The sequence below is a fragment of the Pinus tabuliformis genome, chromosome 2_2 (assembly GCF_031772625.1).
Source record: "Pinus tabuliformis cultivar Carrire ecotype Pingquan chromosome 2_2, CPIR1, whole genome shotgun sequence".
In the NCBI taxonomy this organism is placed as follows: domain Eukaryota; kingdom Viridiplantae; phylum Streptophyta; class Pinopsida; order Pinales; family Pinaceae; genus Pinus; species Pinus tabuliformis.
Window position 1 is genome coordinate 1,008,131,231 of NC_142300.1, and position 21,360 is coordinate 1,008,152,590.

General features: G+C 40.9%; 1 pseudogene across 1 annotated transcript; it reads left to right on the plus strand.

The window, feature by feature from the left end:
- The first annotated feature begins 2,468 nt into the window (after positions 1-2,468).
- Positions 2,469-13,412, plus strand: LOC149196786 (pentatricopeptide repeat-containing protein At2g13600 pseudogene; annotated as a pseudogene). The gene is made up of 2 exons (XR_016254679.1): positions 2,469-5,254; positions 12,846-13,412. The product of XR_016254679.1 is annotated as a pentatricopeptide repeat-containing protein At2g13600 pseudogene (transcript).
- Positions 13,413-21,360: the final 7,948 nt, after the last annotated feature.

Genomic DNA, 21,360 nt, shown 5'->3' on the forward strand with positions numbered 1-21,360 from the left:
AAGAATCAATACACATGAAACACAAAGAATACTCAACGGAAAGTCTCAGTGAAAAACCCCACTATCTGTATTATCATACAAGGTGGAAATACATCATAATTATATAAAGCTTTAGCTCTCACAGCTAGCCAGCTCTCAGTACAATCCTCCTGGATGCTCACAGGCAATCAAAGCTTCTCACAAGCCTTCTCCTCTGCCCTCCAAGCTCTTATTTCCTTGCGCAGTTCCTCTGGGATGATTCCTTCACCCAATGGAACACTGCTCTCACACACTGCTCTAACACACTGTCAGAACTATGCAATCCTCAAGGAACCTTCCCTTGACTGCATGCATAAGTTTTCTTTATATGAGAAAACATGCAATTGATAGTACACTGTCCTTGAAATTTAGCTCAACTCGGTCTTTCTCAGAACATACATGCATGAGTTACTGATGAGGGAATCTTCAGTTATCTGGAGTACACTGGTTGAGTGCATGCATGCATCAACTCACTGATAACTCACAATTAGTTCTCAAACAGTTTGGAACTAATTTAATTGGACTTAACTCAGTAAGCTGAGTTAATTAATTACAACTCAAATATAACTCAATCTTATCTCTTTAATTAAGGGATAATCTTTTTAATTTAAGGGATAACTATTGCATGACTTCAGAAAGACTTCTAACTTGAATTTCTCCAACTAATTAACCCATAATGAATTAATTAATTATTTCCAAGCAACTGGTGAGACTAAATTCGATTTTAATTCACAATTTTAATTCAAGGACAAATTAAAGTTGGAATATTCTGGATTCTATTTTTATCATTTCTTGTTGCTATTTTCAACAGGGATCTGCAAACCAAGAAATCACAATGAGAGACAAAGATATTTGTAATTTAAATAAGATGTCGAGATGACATTCAACAAGTTCGCCAATGTAGTTACTTGTCGGGGCATTGAATGGCATTTTTGGTGAGATCGATTCGATTTAGCGCGCAAAATGAATCAACATGCAATTCACATGATAATCAGTCAAAATTCTAGACAAAGAGGATTGAACCAATATCATTATCATGAAGCGATCCAAAAAAATCACAACGCTAGTGCCAAAATCCTGTTCTTGCTATTGTACAACGCCATAGACAATTAGTTCTATCTAGGATAAACAATGTGTACATCCCTGTTCATCTTCGTAGGAGTTTAGTCATGTGTAACACACATAGCTGCTTACTTATCATCAATATGCTCGGCCAATTCCCTAATGTCTGCAGTTTAAAGAAAATCATAGTCTATGAAATGTACTCGGCCTTGGAAACCGGCTAAAAATTGTGAATAAGAGCTTTTATAATTTTCTCTATTTATCCCATCTTATAATGACACAAAATATTTAGGTTTTTGTGAGGACTAACCCATAACTAGGATAGTTTCAACATTTTCCTATCTTACACAGCATTAAGGGTGCACACCGTAAAAGAAGCTCCAAAAAAAAACTTTCACAAAAGTTTTCAGCCCAAAAAACAATAAAAATAAGTCATAAAAAGCTCTTTCACTAAAATATTTTCTTTCCTATAACATAAACATAGTCAAATTCATAATTACACCTAAAACAACCGATCCTTAGAACCTAACACATCTAATATACAATCAACTTAAAATCTATCACAAAATCATATTTTACGAGTACAAGAATCATTAAAAAAAAACCAATTTAAATATTTCAATATATATAATATAGCCATGTTTCTTGTGGGAAGAGTAAAAACCCTGGCTACAATCAAACAATAGTAATTTTCAGAAACCAAAACAAATGTAAATATAATATAAAAATGCATTTTGTAAAAACATGGAAATAATCAAAACTAAATTAGGGAAACTACTAGCTTCTGCATATCACATATCACTTGTAGGCATGTACTTCAATAACAACAATACAACATATTGGCCAAAGGTTTCACACAATAACTCAGCATTATTAAGAAAACAATAATACAACATATTGGCCAAAGGTTTCACAAAATAACTCAACGTTATTAAGAAAGTTATGTTTCTTGCAATTTAATTAAAAGAATTGGAAAGCCAGAAAATTGAATAACTTAATTCTGATTCTTTTGAAGATATTTTACGATAATTAAAGACCATAAATGCTAGCAAAATTTCTGCACCAAAGAGGGTATGGATGTGATCAAGCTTTCTCCAGTTTCTCTATGCGAAATGGTATTTTTTTTAAGAGTCGTTTACTGAGGTGGAGGAATTGTTTAGATAATAATTTAAAATAGCAAGAATTCTGATAAAAATTTTTCAAATTTTTTTTCAAAAATAATATAAGTGGAAATGCATTCAACACTATAAAAAAAACACTTAAAATTTTTGAAATTTAACAACCATGACTTAGACCATAAAAAATACACTTAAAATTTTTGAAATTTAACAACCATGACTTAGATTTACCCTGGCCCTCATCTATTAACTCGTGCAATTTTAACCGGGGCCCTTTCTGCGGTTGATTCTCTGTAGCATGACGGTTGTTTGTTGGGATCTCATAAGAGATGAGTTCGATTCGCTGCACCCCCAGTCTCCAATCGAATAGTGCAAAAAAGTTCTTGATTCTTAGAGCAGCAGGCCGTTGACTGCTTTTACTTCTCTTAAAACCAATGGCAAGGCAACTCGCATCATCAATGAGTGAGGAACTAAGAGCAGCGTGCAACAATGGCCGTTTGAAAGAAGCGCTGCAAATTCTCAATACTATTAACCAGTGTGACTCCTCTGTTTATACTTCTTTGCTGCACGGATGTGTGAAGGAGAAAGCCCTTGCAGATGGTAAACGCGTCCATGCCCACATGGCTCAGACGGGATTTCAGGCAGACGTCTTTATAGAAAACACGCTGCTCAACATGTATGCCAAATGTGGGGTTTTAATGGACGCTCGCAGAATTTTCGATCACATGGCCGAGCGGAGTGTGGTGTCATGGACGATGATGATCACAGCTTATGTAATCCATAGGCTTCCCACCGAGGCCTTGACACTGTTTCGTCAAATGCAACAAGCGGGAATTAAACCCAATAACTTTACCTTTTCCAGTGTTCTTCAGGCCTGTGCAGCGATCCAGCATGGAAGGCAGATCCATAAAGAGATAATTAAGAGTGGTTGGTATCAGTCGGATGTGGTTGTAGGAAATGCACTTCTAGTCATGTATTCAAAATATGGCAAACTAGAGGAAGCACGCAAAGTGTTTGATAGAATGTGCCAACGAAATGTGGTCTCATGGAATGCTATGATTGCGGGATATGCACAGAATGATAACTTCAATGATGCCGAGGAGCTTTTCCAAGAAATGCCCGGACGAGATGTGGTGTCGTGGACTATAATGATCACGGGATATGCTCGGAATGGTTATGTGGATGAGGCCCGGAAACTCTTTATGGAAATGCCAGAAAGAGATGCGGTTTCATGGAATGCAATTATTGCAGGATATGCACAGAATGGGTATGGCGAGGAAGCCATCAATCTCTACAAACAAATGCAATCCGCGAAAGTCAGGCCGAATTCTGAGACTTTTGCCTCTGTTCTTTCAGCATGTGCTGACTTGTCGGATCTGGAACAGGGCGAGAAGATCCATGTAGATGTATGCAAGCATGGATCTCAGACTGATGCTTTTGTGGGGAGTGCCCTTGTAGACATGTATGCTAAATGTGGGAGCATAGATGATGCACGTGAAGTGTTTGGCAATATTCTGACACGAGATGTGATTTTATGGAATGCAATGGTTGTTGGTTATTCAAAGAATGGTGATGTTGAAATGGCTAACCATCTCTTTCAAACAATGCCGGAACGAGATGCATCCTCGTGGAATGCAATGATCGGGGGATATGCACAGAATGGATATTGTGAGGAAGCGTTGAAGCTTTACAGACAAATGCAACTTACAGGTGCAAAGCCCAATCCTGAAACCCTTGCCACTGTTCTCTCTGCATGTGCCAACTCGGAAGCTCTTGAACAGGGTCAGGAGGTCCATGCGGACATTATAAGAAGTGGGTTTCAATGGGAACTCTTTGTGGGGAGTGCTCTCATAGATATGTATGCAAAATGTGGGAACATAAAAAATGCACATGAAGTGTTTAGCCAAATGCCTCAACACGATGTGGTGTCATGGAATGCAATGGTTGCAGGATATGCACGGTGTGGATATGTTGATGAAGCCCTCAAGTTCTTTTTGAAAATGCCTCAACAAGACATGATCTCATGGAATGGCATCATTTCAGGATTTGCTTTGAATGGACACATCAACGAGGCTATGAAGCTCTTTCAAAAAATGCCTGAACAAGATGTGCCATCATGGAATGTAATAATTGACGGATATGCACAGAATGGTAATGATGAAGAGGCCCTAAATCTTTACCAGCAAATGCAATTTGCAGGTGTAAAGTCGAACAAGGAAACTTTGGCAATCGTTCTTCCATCATGTGCCAACATGGCAGCTCTAGAACAAGGCAAGGAGGTCCATGAAAAAATAATTAGGAGTGGATACAACTCTGATGTTTTTGTGGGGAGTGCCCTTACAGACATGTACGCAAAATGTGGGACCATAGATGATGCACACAAAGTATTTAACAAAATGCCTACTCGAGATTTGGTCTTATGGACTTCAATGATTGTAGGATATGCAATGCATGGGTGTGGTAACCAAGCCATTCAACTCTTTGAACAGATGCAAAATTCTGGTACAAAACCAGATTATATCACCTTTGTCGGTGTTCTATCTGCATGCTGCCATACAGGTTTGGTGAATGAAGGTCGACGATACTTTGAACTTATGAGTGAATATTATCACATCATTCCTAGGATGGAGCACTATTGCTGCATGGTTGATCTTCTTGGCCGTGCAGGGTACTTGGATGAGGTGCAAGACTTTATCAGCAACATGCCAATAAAACCTGACATTGCTGTGTGGGGATCTTTACTTGGAGCTTGTAGGATCCATACTAATGTAGAGCTAGGAAAACGTGTTGCTGAACAAATTTTTGAGTTGGACCCTGAAAATTCTGCACCTTATCTGCAGTTATCAAATATTTATGCCACCGTTGGTAGGTGGGATGACATTGAAAATGTGCAAAATTTGATGAAAACTAGGAAGGTAAAAAAACAACCTGGATGCAGTTGGATTGAAGTCAATAAACAGTTGCATGCTTTTCTAGCGGGAGACAGATCAACTTGAAATCTGTCCTTTGGGGCAGGCCAACTTGAAATCTTATGAGGCCGACTTGCAAATTTGGAGGTAAGACACAAATTTAAATTTGCTAATAAGTACTTTGATTATTACTTGCCAAAATAAGTTTACAACATCAAATAATAATAAGAGGAGTGTCAAACACATCAACAATAATAATTTTCCTTTAACCATTTGAATTTAACATGGTTTCACTTTGGGGTAGCTCGGCTTCTATTTGGGGTAATTGAGTTTCTCTTGGGGAAATTCATCCCATAGCTGCCCCAAATTTCAACACTCCCTCTCAACTAGAGAGGAATTTTCGGTTGCACCACGTGTCTCATCTCATATGTACATGACTTGTCATAAGAGTAGCTCATCTCATCTCATAGACGAATAATAGTCAACCAATGGTAGGGAATATCAATTTACCACAAACAAGTCCATGATAGTCACAAATGACCTTGGTAAAGATCACACACACCCTACTGGTCTCCAAGTCAAGCTCCATGACCTCATCTTAGCTGAACAATGATGACTCAATCCATAGAAGAAGAAGAATGATCCACATGACAATAGGGGAGATCGATATACCACAACCAAGTCCATGGCAGTCATAAATGACCTTAGTAGAGATCACACACATCCTATGTCCATTGAATGACCCTCTCCCAACTTGATCCTCATTGATCAAGTGGTATAACACCTACATCCAATACTTAGGAAGATCAATCTACCATAACCAAGTCCATGGTAGGTGCATCCGCCATTAGGTAAAGATCACACACCTAAGTCTCCTCACCCATTGGCCAGATAGGTGACAATCCCAACAAGCTTAACCACCTCAACGTGGCCCTTGGTCAGTAGTGAAATGAAGGTGATGTGTGGGTAGGATGCATAATGGGGCATGTACTTAACTAAGTCCATGGCTTCAAGGAGTACCTTCACACCCAAGAGTGGCAGCGCAACCACCTTCACCAAATCCATAGCTAGTCATAAACATGGGGGAAGGCTTGTGTGCAGTGTTCTCAATCAACATTGTTCTCTCTCGGGGAGGGGGAGCCTTGCTACACATTCCCCTTCACCAAGTCCATGGCTAGTCATAAAGACATGGGAAGGCATATGCTCAGTGGAAGGATACATTCCGCTGCACTCCAAGCTGCTCTCGGAATAATATGAATATTTTGGAGAGAATGTATGCAATCTGCTCATTTGCTGAAGACTCACCGCTTCAGTTCTGCAACAAGTCATTGCTAGAGCCTCATTGCTCCCTCTGTGCTAGAGTCTCATCACTCCCTCTGTGTTAGAGCCTCATCGCTCCATTAGTGGCACCATGTCTGACAATCTTGCGGATAGCTTATAGATTTCAAAGCCACACGCTCGCAATATGATCAACCACTCTTAGACTGAGTGTAATGGAAGTCTGCTACCTGCTCATCCAGGAAATCAAAGCAAGACCCATATTGAAGCAACACCTCAATGCGTTCTTCCTGATCACATTACTCTTGGTTCACTTGGCATAGGCATATCTCTTCAGTCACAACACTGTCTCAATCCATGACTGACTGTAGGTATCTCAGTACTAGCTTTGCAATATCCCAATATGCATGTCCAAGCTCCTACTGGCTCAGGGTATGTGTTGGAAAGAAAAGATCCATTTTGCTACCTACTTATTATGGGATCCATCAAATCTGAATCTGAAGAGGAGTCTCTCAACTACTTCAGTGCAATCCATCATGCCAAGTTTCTAACAACATACTTCCCTTGACAAGGAATTCCTCATCATCTCTTTGTTACACTTATAATCTCTAACAGTGGATCACCTAGGCTTAAAGGTAAACTCCCTTTGGTACTGAATGATGAGATGATTTGATCTTGCCAGAAATAAATTATTAGCACATAAAACCAAATGTCAAAGACATACCTTCAACCTTGAAGAGAGTTTGGTATTTGCATCAAATGTCCATCAATCCAAGTATGCCAAGCCCAAAAGACTTGCTTCAATTCACAATCATGAGTCTCCTACTCATGCACCTCAAAGCCCTGAGATAGATCCAAGTATGCTTATTTCTTAAGTATGTCATGGATGAAGCCAACTATGCACACATCTGATAATAGTGCATTTGGCAACAAGTGCTAGGATCTTATCATCATCATTTTCCTCTGAGAGAATATTCCTTGTCATTATTGAACTTAATATTGCGGAAGCATCTGACACTGCTGCATCTTTGATGTATTGCTCCCAACATCTCATCAGACTGTTGCATTTAATCTGACTATCTACTACCTCTGAATAGGAAGCTTCTTCAGTCATAATTATTAACCTGGGATGCTGAAATATGTAACTAGGTTTGGTCTTCATAATGACATATGTAATCATGATTTTATATATTCAATGTAAAGAGACAAATATATTTATTATTATTATTTCTTGAGGCATGGGTTTCATGCTCAAGGCTATTTGATTTTTAGGTCAAGCACTCGTTGAGTGCTTCTAAGGCTTGTCATTAAGTCTACAAGTTAATTGAGTCATTATCATGTATGGAAGTCCCTCTTGGGCATGTTACATATTGTAAAAGAAAATTTATGTAAAGTCAAAAGTGTAAAATAGACCCTCCAAGACCTTTTCATCATGCAAAGAACAAGTCGGCCTAAGGAGAGGACAAGTCTGCCTCATTGGACAACTATTTGATCTCCAAGGAAGACTTTATATAAGAGTCATCGACCTCACCAAAAGATCATTCATTCATTCATCAAGAAGTTCCATCAAACTAGAAGAAGCCTAATACTTAGTGAAGGAAAGGAGAGATAAAGGAAGGAAGAGCGAAGCACTTTAGGGACTGTTTTGGGCCTCATTCCTCTCACACGTGCGAGCAAATTAGGGCTCTTATTACAGCAGAAAGACCAGAAATTACAGTCACTCTAGAAGAACGAATTTGGGTGACAAAGGGATCATATTGCAATCCGAATTGTTGAAGAAGAATCAACTCACCAAGCAAAGAAGAAAGGGGGATTATTTCTCCTTATTCTCACTCACACGAGTGGCCTAGCATTTCTGTAGTAAGGCCGAGTTGCAACCAAGAAGTCACAAGTCCGAAAAAGAGGTCAAAGGAGAAGCTAAAGTTACTGGAAAGTGAGTTTGACTAAAGCTGACTTTGCGAAAGAAAATCTCATTAAGGAGAGGCTTTAACTTGGTCTTGGGGGGGTCTTGGTCAAGGGTCATAGGTCTTGGAATTCGTCAATTGAAGTTCTATAAGAAGAGAAGAGTTCTTGTGGGTTTTCCTCTCAAGAGGAGAGGTTTTGGCCCTCACTAATTTCCTATATGTTGTGTCCTCTTGTCTTATTGTTCTTTATGGTTTGGTAGCTATTTGATGATAAGAACACTAAATATAATCAAGTAAAAGAAGAATCTAATTAAGTTAAGTAAAATACATCACAAGCAATTATCAAAGTAAGAGAAATCATTTAATTTGCTGCCCCTAGATTTCTCAACATGGTATCAGAGCTAAGGTGACAAGACAAGGAAAGGAAACTTGTAGAAAGACCATCAAAATAAATATCAAGGAAGGTCAAGGCATCAAAGAGGACATCGAACTATCAATAAGAAATACATAAGGGTCAAGCAATCTAAGGAACATCAAGGAGAACCATTCATCACATCTCAAAGAGAAGAAGACCTCAAAACCCTAGCTCATCTGAAGAAGGGTTCTACACTTTAAGCATTCTTGGGAAGCTCACACATTTTTCAATCATCATCACAAGGAAAAAAATATCTCAAGTACCCTACCTCCACTCAAAGAAGGACTACAAATTAAAGCATCTTGAAGTCTCTATATCCAAGAAAAGCAAGAAAAATCTTTGCCATCATCATCATCAAAGCAATCTCCTTCTCATTGAAGAGGAGATCACTTTTCAAAGCATACTTGAAGGAAGACATCTTCATCAAGAAGACATTATCAACATCTTTAAGAAGGCATCAAGTTGAAGATTTCATCATATAGGAGTATCTTCACTTGACAAGTAAGTATCTTTATCTCTATGTCTGAATTTATCAAAATGACTTCATTTTGCAAGGAGAGCAACAAATTGGTTGGGTCATCAAACTTTTTGGCATGGAAGAAGAAGACAGATTTGATCCTCATAGAAAATGAAGTCATTGGACATGTTAAGGGTTCAATCACTAAACCTCCAAAGGAAGAAGCTGAAGGTCTAGAAAAGTATATGAAAGGGGAAATAAGGGCTTAAAGGATCCTTATAGAATCCATCAAGGATCCCCTCATACCTTATGTAGAAAATTTGGAGACATCAAAAGAAATCTATGAGATTTTAGTAGAATTGTTCTCCGTAAACACTGTTGGAGAAGTCATATATTTGAGAACTGAGCTTTACAAGACGAAGATACCAAAGCAAGAAAGAATATCCTCATATTTTATAAGGGAAATAATGTTCGATAAAGAAATGGCCACAGTTGTGCTCAATGCACTTCGGAGGAATGGGGAAACTTCGTATCAAGCACCTATGGAAAGAAGGAAGCCACCCCATTCAGTGAACTTTGGTCATTATGTAAGATTGAAGAAACTAGGTTGAAGGAAAAAAGTGATGTAGGATAAAATAAACAAGTTCAAGCATTTGCTGCCATGGCTAAGAGAAAAGGAAAGTTTAGGAAGTTTGGTCCTCAAAAAAAGAAGAAGATTGATATGTCAAAGGTCCAATGCTATGGTTTTCAGGAATATGGGCATTTCAAGAGAGATTGTTTGAAACTCAAGAAGGACAACAAGAAAAGAAAAGAAAGGATTGAAGCCCATATCACTGAAGAAATAGAAGAACCTGATGAGAAGAAACCTAAGAAGGAAGGGATAAATCTTCACTATTAAGGTCTCTTGAGTACATAGCGAGGAGAAGTAGGAGGTGAAACGACCTCCACCGTGGCTACCAAGATGAGAAGCATTGTAAGTATGACAGGATGTAGCTTAGGGGAAAATGGCATCATTTTAGAAGCATACTATTGAAGCAAGAGCTCATGACATCATTATAGAAGCTTGAAAGGGTAATTGAAGTAGAAGTCTACATGGATGTAGCGTTCATCATAGAAAGGAAGTAGCTCTTGGTAATGTCATTGAAAGCATGAGTAGTATATATGGTTGAAAGAATGTCATCTAGCATGATAGAAGATAAAATGAATTCATCATACATCATCATCATTAGAGAGGAGCATTTGCAGGATGAGGATAATCAAGATCCTCTATTAGAATCTTCATTAGAAGGTTCACCTCTACTTGGAAGAAGCAAGTGTCTCACTGATCATTCCACCGTGTGTGGGATCTATTGTTTAGAAGGATGATGGTATGATGACAAAGGAGTGCAACATGGTTGTAAAGAAAGGAAGCTATCGAAGGAAGTCTAGATGACCAAAATAAGAAAAGAGGTATGTATGCATGTATTTGATAGATTAAGTCATGTCATCATATAGTTGCATGCTCCATCTCATGAGCATGATCGAAAAACAAGGATCTCTTCCTTTAGAAATATGCATGAAGGCATATGCCCTAGTTCACATATTGAGAAGATGAAGTCAACATAGTATGTCCTCATATGGAGCACGAGGTGGTTGAAAAGATGAAGGAACCATGTATAGAACTTCCTGGGATACAATATGCGAGGGAAGGAAGAAGGATTCATGGAAAAGTTGCAACTATGGCAAAGAATCAACATTCGATGACTAGGACCTGGTATGATATCTCCATGGGGAAGGTATGAAGACCTTGATAAAGTCTGGAAAAGAAAAAGACCCTTGATATTGAAAATCTTGGAGATACGTTTATGAATGTGTAGGATGTTGATATTGCACAAAGCAAATGTCATGAAGAAAGGCCATCTTAAAAGGCTACTCCGATTTGATGTTCATTTTGAATTTTGAATAACATCTAATTGAGTTGTAACAGGGCTACTAGAAAGAGAGTTGTAGATGTCACCTACAACTAAGTACTCATCATAGAAAATTTTAGGGGTGAATTTTAGCCCATGGGTGAAATTTAAGGGGTTTCATATTTTAGAGGGGCGAATTTTTAAAATTACACACTTTTCAATAGTTAGCCCAAAAAATATTTAAAAAATAAATGATTATTATATTTTAGCCCATTAAAAATAGGGCAGATAAACATTGCAAAGCCCGCTTCGCCTGATTTGGTTGTAGAATTTTCTTGGCATCGCCCGATTTCTGGTTTGGCCATAGAATTTTCTTCTTGGCATCGCCCCGATTTCCAGTAATAGGACTGGTTAGGGGCTTTGTCCATTCCTTGGAAAAACAAAACTAGGTTGTATTCTCCCTGGATTTTAGGGCGCAGGGTTGGCAGTTTGATTCGTTGAATTTGCATTGCATTTGACTTGCATTTGACCAACATCTAAGGTCTCTTATAGCCTCTGGCCCTCATTGGCACCAGGTTCGGTGGACTCTTTCCGAATGAGATATATAAAATGGAGGAGCTGGTAAAATTGGACCTCTCAGCCAACGATTTCTCTGGGGACATTCCTGGATTCAGATAGTTGCCTAAGCTTGAGGTATTGTTCTTGCACTCTAACCTGCTAAATGGTACTAACCCGCTGAATGGTATTGTTCTCTCCTTCCTTGGAAATCTCTCTTTGTTGAAAAACTTAACGCTGGCCTACAACCCTCTGGATCAAGGGTAATCCCACATGAACTTGGGAACTTGTCAACGTTGCAGTACTTGTGGATGAAAAATTGCAGTTTAGTAAGAGAAATTCCAGAGTCATTAGGGGATATAAGAGATATGGTACACTTGGACCTCTCACATAATCATTTATCTGGAAGGATCCCCAACATGTTGATGGCCTTTTCAAAGATGACAGATTTATTTCTATATAAGAACAATTTATATGGACCAATTCCAGACAATATCAACAATCTTAAGAGTCTTGTGAATTTGGATCTGTCAATGAATGAGCTAAATGGAAGCATCCCCAATGGGATTGGAGATTTGACAAACCTAGAGACACTGCAGTTATACAACAACAAACTCTCTAGGTGTATACCCTCTGGGCTTGATAAGCTTACTAATTTAGTCCATCTCAAGCTTTTTACCAACAAGCGCACAGGAATACTGTAGCTGAGGGAGTATGGCCTCAACTACACTCTCCATGGCTGTTGTGGCCAACTGCAGCAACACGCATTCATCTTTGCAGGGATACTCTACTCTCCATGCCACTCACCATCCATATCATTCAAAATTACAAGCCCTCACCATCCATATCATTCAAAATTACAAGTTGACACCATATGGATGTCTGCCTATTCTTGCTTTATTCTCTGCTAGCTAATAATCTATTCATGCAGGTTTTTCTAAGATACAATGTTGTTTTATTTCATTGCAGTTGCCATAATGCTAATGCACCATTAGAATTTTGTGTGCTGATGCAAAATTGCTTAACCAAATGAAAGAATGATGAGTGAATATTACTTGGCAATTCATTAATTTAGATGGGTTTTTACTACATGAAGTATTGGATGTTGGTACTGAGCTTATTGTAGTCAGTTTGATTATTATTCAGTTCAAACAAGTATATTTGTTTCTGTTTGTTAGTTGCATTTGGATTTGGGGTTGAAGTTGTAATTGATGTGTCACGTGCTATTGTTAATGGGCAGGCTTCAGGGAAGTGATTCTCCGAATACTCAGGTCTCAAGAGCTCCAGTGGCTTCCCTTGCCTAAGGAAATACAATGAGGACTTGGTTTCAGTAGTTGCATTCCAAACTAATGTGGTGAGGATATGTTCACACTTTTGATAATATCCCATATATGATTGTGAGTCACCACCACCGTTGTTGGTCTAATTAGTGGATTTCTTGGTCTGATAATGGCAAAGTGGCATTGTGATAGTAAAGCAAGTTATAGAAAATTAGGAGCTTCCCACAGTGGAATTTTTCTCCATGACTGGACATCACACTGTTGTATGTGTAGGTGATCACACTATTGATTTTCTTAGTAGTTCTCTTCCACAATGGCCACTTTGGTGTCTCTGGATATTGTTTTGTTGTATAATTGTGATAGTTGTGAGTGTAGAGATCATTTTGCTCTGTGTGGATGCCATATTTCCATCCTTTTATCACATTTACATGCATGGTTTAGCTGGGGTTAGTTGAACTGGTTGTCGCCAATGTCACCGGGGATTTACAAGAAATACCATCTACTTATGTGAGGAAACATTCCTTGGATTTCCCCAAAAAATGGTCTCTTTACCATTGATCTAGTTTTTTAGAAATCACTTTGCTTTGAGATTATTCAGTGGTATCTATGGGACTGTTTTTGCTGGATCAAAACCACTGAGGCCTGTCTTGATGTTGCTTTAGATTGTAAAATTGTCAGACTAATGTATATGTGTATGATGTTGAAGTTTCTAAATCTACTTAGTTAGCAACCCTCCATGCACTTTATCTGATTTATTCCTACCTACTTGTTATTTTACTTAACAAGTTATTTACAATGTAAATACTGAAAATAAACACTAGTGCACGCTCAACATATTATAGATTAGCAACTAAAGGAAACATGAACAATCACACCATATGACACCATTATCTTTGGACTAATGTCCCCGGAAAAACCCAATGTGGGAAAACCGGTGCAACTATCTGAGGGTTTTCTTATTAAGCAATATCAGAGTACAATCTGGGTGCCGAAACTGGCCTACCCAACAGAGAATTTCCTTGGCAGTAATACCTCTCAATTTCTGACAAATCTCCTGGCTGAAACCTCGAATAAACCTTCCGCCAGCTACTCAGCACAAATCTGCACCAGAAACCCCAACGTCAGCCTCTCTTTGGACTGCGTTAGCCCCTCTCTGCCCAGCGCTGGCCCTGCGTCACCCTGGATGGGTCTACGTCAGCCTTAAGAGGCCCTGCGTCAGCCCTCTGCCCCTTTGTGTCAGCAATGTTGGCCTCTCTAAGGCTCTGCACAGCTCCCGACTGCCTCTGCGTGGCCCTGCGTGAGCTCTGGCTGGCTCTACGTCACTCTCCCCAGCTCCTGCGTTGCTCTCCCGGCACTATCTCTGCCTATTTGCCCCTCTGTACTCAAATGCCCCTCAGCTGCATCTCCCGATCACTAATTCTATCTCTCTTAGCAAACCCCGCTCTAGAGAATAGAATGACTGATCACTCTGGTGTGTTCTCCAAGTGACCCTCAAGCCTCCTCTTATACTTTTCCTGTTGAAATATCAACGACTGAGATTAAGTCCCTAATCAATGGCTAAGATTAGATTTGGCTTGATTTATGTCTTTTGGACCTTTCTAACACAGTTTCATATTAATACACATTAATATTTTATTTTCCCTGAGTTTAGACTTAGGGACTCCATTAAAAATATTAATTATTTTAATATCTCCTGAACTGTTTAAAATCTGCCCAAACCCTTTCTGGGTATGGGAGATCTCATGTGCCCAACCTTTCCACCAAATTTCGTGGCTAGAGCACATTCGACGCTGCCCCAAATCAACACTCCCTCTTAGCGAGGACTGTGCTCTAGCAATACTCCTCACTGAGTATTACTTTGATCATCCGGCATCGGTACCTGTACTGATGCTAGGCCTTCTTTCCCAACATTCTCTACATTGTTGCATCCTGTATTGCTGCCCATGGTTTTGCCACTGCCACTGCAACATCTATACTACAACTCCCTCTGCATCCGTGCTGCTGCTGGTCCTTTCTCCTAGCACTGCATCCGCACTGCACCTCCTCTCATCATGCTGCACACTGCTGCACTGCAACTCAGTTACTGAGAAGTAAGTAACTGATCTCTCAATCTGACCTCCTTGTTGGGCTAGAGACACCCACTGATGCTGAAGCTTCCTCTGTTGCTGACAAGTGCTCCCTCTCTGACCTCTGCGTTGCTGCAACAACTCCCTGCATCTCGCACCGTTGCACACCTTTCTGTGTCATTCTACACTAGTGCAACACTCCTGTGCCTTTCGCATTGCTGCAGCCTGCTAGCCTCGTGCTGTCTCGGGACTCCTGCACTGTAGCTGTCTCTGTTGCTCCATCCGCATCCATCTCTACCGACTCAGCCAGTCCTGCTACTCCTCTTTGGGGCTCCCATAGCAAGGTCTAATCCAAGAGGCTGGGTACCTCGAGGATCCTGCCCCTCATCGCTTGTGGTCCACCTGACTACAACTCGATGTCTCCCCACTTCCGCTCAAGTGGCGCATGTGCACTCATGGCACAATGATCGTCTGTCAAAACTTCCTTATCTGCCTGTGCTGGCGCTGCCTTAGTCTCGGAAGACTCTACCTTACTCTTCTTCCTTGGACACTAGGTCGCATAAAGACCCAACTCCCCACAATGGAAGCACTTGATCTTGGAGAGATCTTTCTTCTTTCGCTTCTCCTGCTTTCCCTCAGATGCTAGGGCCACATCTTCCTCCTCCTGCTTGACTTTGATCCCCTTGCTGCTGCTACCCGTCTTCGACTGCCGTCTGATCTCTTCCTGGCGAAGAGCTACCCACATCTCGTCCCAAGGTGGGAGAGTCCCTCTGCCCAGTATACTTTGGACAAATACCTCCTAGTCTTCTAAGACAACATTCAGGGTTGTCCTCACCATCAGCTCCTGATCTGGTGTCGCCTCTATAGCAGTCAATTGATCTCGGATCTCATTCAGTCCTCCGAGGAAGGTGTCAATCGATTCTCCCTTCTTCATCTGATACGACCTCAACTGATTCTCAAGCAGCATTCTTCTCTACACAGAAGTATGCTGGTACAACTTCTTGAGAGCCTCCCACATCTCAAATGCCATTTCCTTCTCGACTATGTGTGGTACTACATGATCCTTGACCCCATCAAGGATAATGCTCTTGGCCCTCGCCATCGCCTCCTCGTACTTGTCATTATCATTGGGGTCGATTGGGATAGCTATTACTTTCAAGGCGAAGTTCTTGACACAATTCTTGTCAAGTACGGATAAGATTGTGGTCTTCCAGACTGTGAAGTTCGATGATCCGTCCAGTCTATCTTTGTCTCTTACTCTGTGTAGTGCCATGATGCTCCTCTACTTCCCTCCTAGAAGTTCTCTGTTCGACTCCTCTGAGTCTCTACTTCCCGTTTGGAAGTTCTCTTCTGGACTCCCTCTAAGTCCTGATTTCCCTCCTGGAAATCTTTTTGTCGCTATCGAGATGCCCCCTACTCTGATCGTCTTGTGCAACCGCACCATTGATTTGGGTTTCTTGGCTAGAAACCCTCGGTAGCAACTCCTCTGGCCTTGCTCTATTGGGTACTGTTCTGACTACAGTACCTCACCAACTCCACTCTGCAATATTCCTGCAGCCTTCTAAATCCCAACAACCTGAAGGTGAGAGATCCTAAGCTATGCGCAATCCCGACACCAGCACCCCGGTCTCCTCAGCCAACTGCGTCAGCCCTCCCAGCTACTATGTGGCTCTGCATGAGGCTTCTTTTGCCTTCCCTAGCCTCTATGCTGACTCTTCCCGACTCACCCTTGATGACGCAGTTATTGCGTCACCCTTCTTTGTCGCTGCTCTGCTAGAAACAGCTTCTGTCACCTCGGGACAACTGTTTTCTGCTGCGATTGCTCCGCTTGGCTGATGTCCTCAGTCCTCCTGTGATCTGCAATCACGCTTTGATACCATGTTGAAGTTTCTAAGTTTACTTAGTTAGAAACCCTCCATACACTTTATCTGATTTATTCCTACCTACTTGTTATTTTCTTAACAAGTTATTTACAATGTAAATACTGAAAATAAACACTAGTGCATGCTCAACATATTACAGATCAACAACTAAAGGAAATAGAAACAATCACACCATTATTTTTGGACTAATGTCCTCGGAAAAACCCAATGTGGGAAAACCAGTGCAGCTATCTAAGGGTTTTCTTATTAAGCAATATCAGAGTACAATCTGGGTGTCGAAACTGGCCTACTTAACAGAGAATTTCCTTGGCAGTAATACCTCTCAGTTTATGACAAATCTCCTGGCTGAAACCTCGGATAAACCTTCCGCCAGCTACTCAGCACAAATCTGCCCCAGAAACCCCAGCGTCAGCCTCTCTCTGGACTGCGTTAGCCCCTCTCTGCCCAATGTTGGCCCTGCGTCACCCTGGATGGGTCTGCATCAGCCTGAGGAGGCCCTGCGTCACCCCGGATGGGTCTGCGTCAGCCTTAGGAGGCCCTGCGTCAGCCCTCTGCCCCTCTGAGTCAGCAACGTTGGCCTCCCTGAGGCTCTACGCAGCTCTCGGCTGCCTCTGCGTGAGCCCTGGCTGGCTCTGTGTCACTCTCCCTGGCTACTGCGTTGCTCTCCAGGCACTATCTCTGCCCCTCTGTCTCTCTGTACTCAAATGCCCTTCAGCTGCATCACCTGATCACTAATTCTATTTCTCTTAGCAAACCCCACTCTAGAGAATAGAATGATTGATCACTCTTGTGTGTTCTCCAAGTGACCCTTAAGCCTCCTCTTATACTTTTCCTGTTGACATATCAATGGCCGAGATTAAGTCCCTAATCAACGGCTAAGATTAGATCTGGCTTGATCCATGTCTTTTGGACCATTCTAACACAGTTTCATATTAATACACATTAATATTTTATTTTCCCTAAGTTTAGACTTCAGGACTCCATTAAAAATATTAATTATTTTAATATCTCTTGAACTGTTTAGAATCTACCCAAACCCTTTTTGGGTATTGGAGATCTCATGTGCCCCAACCTCTCCACCAAATTTCGTGGCTAGAGCACATCCGATGCTACCCCAAATCAACATATGTAGTTGATTTCAGATTGCTGTGATCATGGTGGTTGTTCATATTGAGGTCACTTGACAATCTGGCTGCAATTTGGTTTATATGGATGTCAGTGTTTGATTCAGAGCTCAAATTGCTTTATGATTCTTGAAAATATTTCCACTGGTTCCTATTTTTTTGTGTATAGGGAGAGAAACTGATGCTTAGATTACTAGGGGATGAAATTGCATTCCTTTACATAAAAGCAATTCACTACATCAAAATCCCCTCTCCCATGCTTAACTGTGCCACCATGGAAAATATTAAGCACCATTCAGTAAGTCAATTATTGGCTAATTACTTTTCCATATTGTCCCTTGGATGAGAATAAACTAATATTTAATGTATAGGATGAAAAGGCAGTAAGCTAGTAATAGGCTTACTGCATGGTGCTTAATAGGCTTACTGCATGGTGCTTAATATTTTCCGTGGTAGAAGATCAAGTGCAAGTGATCTGTCATTTGGATCTCTTATATCTTTACATTGCAAGGCTATTGAACCAAAATTTGATATTCTTTCTAGTATAGAAATCCAATTTTCAGGCAGGTCTTTGAAGGTTCAGACTCATCTTTTTCACAACAGAAAGTGAAGAGTGGTCGTCTTGATTAATTATCAGGCATGCCATGCAGATGATCACCCACCAGGTATCTCTAAAGCAGCGCGCTGTGAACTTTACAATACCCAAACACCCTTTGTGAACAGGCATCTCGGAAAAGCATGCACAACATCTTCTGGTTTTCTATAGTTTCTGCAATTTCCTGCTGTGAAACCTGCTTTAATCAGTCTTCCTTTAGTAACGAGCTCAATAGTTTGTTTTTCCTATGTGATAGTCATCACATTGCTGCATGATTATATATGTAAGTCCTACTCTTTTTTGTTATGATTGCTACACTATTGTTTGGAGACCCTGCTTTATTTCATTATGTTTACCCTGGCATACAATTATGTTGTTGTAAGTTTGTTAAAATTGGCAACTAGGGCCAAACTCCACGTGGGTCATCTTATTTATGGCAGTTGATATTTTTCTTGGATCCCTCTCATCGAGAGGTGTAGGATTGATCTAAAGATCATCCGATTCCGATAAGTATTCATGGAGATATGAATTTATTAGTGTTATGGGACAATTCGTCAAGGTCGGCCAACAACCAAATAAACCCCACTTATGCTTAATGTTTTAGTATAAATAAATGAGGACTTCAAGTCATTTAACACTCATCTCTTGTGATCTCACTCTCCACTTGTTTTGGGTTTTTGGTGGAAGAGGAGGTCTAGAGGAGATGCCTTCTATGCAGCCCAAAGAAGGGTCATCTAGGAGAGCCCTAGCCGCAAACTTGTAGGAGATCTGGCCGCAGATCTAAGAGGCCCTAATCTGCAGCTAAAAGAGCCCTAATCCGTAGCTAAAGGGAGCCCTAATCTGCAGCAAAGGGAAGGCCCTAATCCGCAGCTAGAGGAAGCCCTACGCTGCCCTACCTAAGGGTGGTATGAAGATGCCCTAGCCGCAACAAGAGAGGATCAAGAAGAGGACAGTTTGCTGGGTTGATTTGCGGACTGTCCTAGGATTGTTTGAGGGCTATCAAGACAAGTCCGAGTTGCTGTTCAAGGGCCGAGTTGCTGGGTAGTGAAGGCTGAAGAGCTAGAGGGACAAAACGCTGAAGAAGAAGGTGTGTTTGGGCATGCGTAGGGACTGTCTCATGACAGTGCTAGGCCGCAGGCCTTAGCACACAGAAAGAGCTGCGTAGAGGGCTGTTAAGGTGGACTAGCCCCTCAGAAGGCAACGTGGACAAAGAGGAGGCTTCACTAGGAATGCTGCAAACCTTTGAGGGTTGGTTTGTGGACTATCATAAGGGTTTAGGGCTGCAGCACGTGCCCTAACCAGGGCTGTCACAAACGCAGAAGCAAACATCAGTTCAACAGTGTTTTGCAGGGGTGTTGGATCCTAGTTTAGGATCAATACTATAGTTGGTTGCTGTCCTGAAAGGTCACCTAGCTGCTGTTGCTGTAGGTGATAGTAGGGCCATGTTTGGGTATGATATGCTGGACATATTATGGGACAAAAGCAGTATGTACAACAACCTGTATAGGTACAACTGTTGCAGTGGAAGTAATATGTACAAGAGCATTTATAGGTACAATTGTTGTAGTGGAAGCAGTATGTACAACATGTATAGGTACAATTGTTGCATAGTGGAGGCAGTATGTGCAGCAACATGTATAGGTACAACTGTAATGATTGCAACATAGTGGAGGCATTATGTACAACATGTATGGGTACAACTGTGAGTGGTGCAACATAGTGCACCGTGAAGGGTACAACCATTGCTGGTTGCATTTCCGTGACAAGGGCAACTCAGTGAATGGGTGCAGCATGATGATGAGATGCAGCACGATGGAGAATCGGTTGAAGTAGCTTGTCTTCAACTGATCTCATGTATCATCTTCTTAGAGGTTATCTATGCTCTTATCTAGATAAGTCAAAGTGTTGACTTCTGTTGTAAATGTACTATCTCTCTCTCTCTGTGCTAAACTATTGAAGAACACATAAGAAGAATTGATCAAGGGTTTCCCCACATTGGGGTTTGTCCCTGGCTAGCGCCACATCTTGTGTCCTCTTGTCTTGGCTTGTCTTCTGTGATTTATGTTTATGTTCTATCTGCAGTTTACTTTAATGCTAATGTGATTGCTAATTTGGAAAATATATTGAGCTAACTATGAAAATTGAAATAAATTGCTCTAAGCATAGAACATACCTAAAATTAACATGGTATCAGAGGTGAGGTGAAGACAATGCCCAAGCAAGAGTGAAAGAGCAATCACCGAAGACAGTTAGGAAAGGACAAAAGGATCAATGGGTTCCTCATCCCTCTTCAAATTCATCGAGGGTGAAATCAAAGTAGAGAATATTATCAGAATGGCGCAGCGGAATATGGCCTACCTAAAGATCACTTCATTGGGAAGACTGAATCTCAGGGTGGAAGGAAAGGCAGATAACTAGTTCGGCCATTATGCGAAGGAGTGTCCGAATGGCAGGGACACATTACTTGATGATGATAACAATCATTCCAGGGACATCTTCAATGGTCAGAGGAATGACAGGTAATGCAGGTCATCAAGGAAACAACCAACTCTTCAGAGAAAGCAAGGAACCCCAGGTATGAAGAATCAAATGTTGTTTCTGATAAGATAAAGAAGCGCTATCTTGTATTGGTCCTCTCCTTCAGATTCTTTGGGAATCTGGCTTATCGATTATAGTGCTTCAAGGCACTTCATCAGATAGAAGGGTGCTCTCTTTGATTTGGTAGAGATGGAAACAATCGTGGGATTATACTTGGAGCCGATGCCACCTATCCCGGAAAGGGTGGAGGGAATGTTACCCCTCAATTG